This window comes from Adiantum capillus-veneris, chromosome 3, assembly GCF_014529385.1.
Source record: "Adiantum capillus-veneris isolate H3 chromosome 3, ASM1452938v2, whole genome shotgun sequence".
NCBI classification, from domain to species: Eukaryota; Viridiplantae; Streptophyta; class Polypodiopsida; order Polypodiales; family Pteridaceae; genus Adiantum; species Adiantum capillus-veneris.
In genome coordinates this window covers 136,149,436-136,151,711 of record NC_140933.1, presented here as the reverse complement: position 1 = coordinate 136,151,711, position 2,276 = coordinate 136,149,436, and the positions used below count along the sequence as shown (strand labels likewise).

General features: G+C 42.0%; 1 pseudogene; it reads left to right on the top strand.

Annotated features, from left to right (window-relative positions):
- The first annotated feature begins 743 nt into the window (after positions 1-743).
- LOC147461779 (uncharacterized) lies at positions 744-2,060 on the top strand (annotated as a pseudogene).
- The last annotated feature ends 216 nt before the right edge of the window (positions 2,061-2,276 follow it).

The window sequence follows — 2,276 nt, the reverse complement described above, 5'->3', positions numbered from 1 at the left end:
TTGGAAGTGCCTGGGTACTCTTCTTGATCTCTTGGTGCATATAGTACCCTTCGACTCTTAGGTACAAATTTTGGTAGTTTATGTAGGTAGTTTTGGTTCTTTGCTTTGTTTTGGTATTTCCTTGGACCTTACCATTGCAGGATTGGACTGCCTTGGTACTTACTTGGCATAGTGCCAATTGTTTAGTCTTTGTACCTTTCCATAGTCTATTGGGCGGTTTTCATCTCCTTCTTGCTACTACTTTTGGTACTGTCTCTAGCTACTTATTGTACTAGTGCCTAGTTACTGCCTTAGTACTTTGCTTGGTAGTCTTAGTGGTTCTAAATCTAGGTAGAAAGTCCAACTCTGCATGGGTACTACTGGTGCAATGATTGATATTTTGTGTGCAATGTCTAGTGCATGGCTTGTTTTGTGAGATTGATTATTTTCCTTATGTTGTGTAACAGAAACAACATGATAAGCTGGAGGCCTCCTGCAAGGAGGGACAAGTCCATTGCCAATTTGTGAATGGGATGCTCAAGGAAGTAAAGCAAGGAAAGAGGTTCACCCTCGTACCTAGGCCACCATTTCTAGATATTGACAAAACAATCCATGTGTTTGGCACGTGTGCTACATGCGGGGAGTATCTAGAGGCGGAGTATGTTGTGGGAAGCTTCATGTTAGAGTGCACGCATCAATACCACCCTCTCTGCTTTAGTGCAATTTTGAACACTAGTGCCACATGTGTGAAAGAGGGGTGTGGCATGGTAATTCCTGCAATGGCAAAAGTGTATATCGGTGGGCATTATAATGTAAAGGGTAAGTTGGAATTGTTTTCAATACGTTGAGACTTTCTACTTTTGGATTACGATGTTGATTGAGTGAGTCATTTATGATTGTGAAGATGAGGTAGATGTGACACCTGCAAGCCATGATGTGCAAGGAATAGACACGATGGGTGTAAAGAATGGTGGGCCTGGACCAAAAAAGTTTTCTGTTAAGGATGTGGAGGACCTTGACAATATGGAATTGGTTCGAGACATCCTCGCAGACTTGGAATCTAGTTGGAGGAAGGAGAAAGTGGAGGCGCAGGATGTGTATACACGGGTGAAAGCCAAGGGGTGGATACTGCTATGGAGAAAAGGAGGTTGCTGAAGGCCATGATAGTGTTGGAATGAATACTATTGAGGCCTCTGCAATGGACATCAACAAGCCACACGAGGAGCAAAACAAGTTTGATGAACATAGTGTAATTAACGAGGTGCTGCTAACTGTAGCTGTGGCCGTGGCATGGCAAGGTGCTGTTGAAGAGCGACCGATGGTGTTAAGAAAGTGGACAGTAGTGAGGATGGCGCTAAAGGTGGGACTATTGAGAAAGATTTAAACAAGGAAAAAGTTCAGGATAAGGTGACTGATCCGATTGATGTGAACATGGATGCTACTGATCTGGAGAAGGTCGCCGGCACAAAGACGACATCCCCATGTGATTTCACCTTGTGAGACTTGTTGTCTGGTAGTAGGAAGAAAGCATGTCCGTAATCATGCCAACAAGTCCTGTGCTTGCAAACTTTAGCTTATGCCTACCCTTGTAATTGGCAGTCTATGTCTGATGTAATGCATTGAGATTATATTTTAGTCTCCATCTATTACCATATGTTTTAAGTATAGGTTACATTTTTCTACTTATATTGTGCTCTCATGTGGTACACTTTGACACTTTGATTTTTGAATTGACCTTGTAAGTAAGTGGTTGTAGGATCTTCATTGTGTGCTGATTGACTCAAAATATTATTGGCACTATAGAAATTGATCCGTGGTGGCTAAAGGAAAAATCAGCCGACACAAAGATGTTATGGCTATAGGCAAGCAACTGATTTGATGTGAATGTTCTCTTAAAGAGCTACAACCAACTACCACCAAAGATGTAGTTTCTGCACCTCCCAACGGAGGTGAGACCATTTGTATATCGTCTGGGTTAAGAGTTATGGTGTGCGGTCAGGTTGGATGCAGAGGATGTGCTTGTAAAGTTGTCAACGAGTGGTCAAAGGTATACGGATGACCCTCTTCTTGCCTCATGCTGATTACCAGTGAGTACTATCATTAATTTTGATTTACTTTCCCGTACTCTTACAAATGTGTTCAGCCAAGAATATTGTGAGATGTGGCTACCCATGTGTGCTAGGGGATGTTGGTGATAAGCATGTATTCTTGAAGCTGTTGAGATTAGTGTGGAAAAAGCACCTATTGTATAATGCCAACAATATCATACTTGTACATGACTATAGATATAAGTCTCT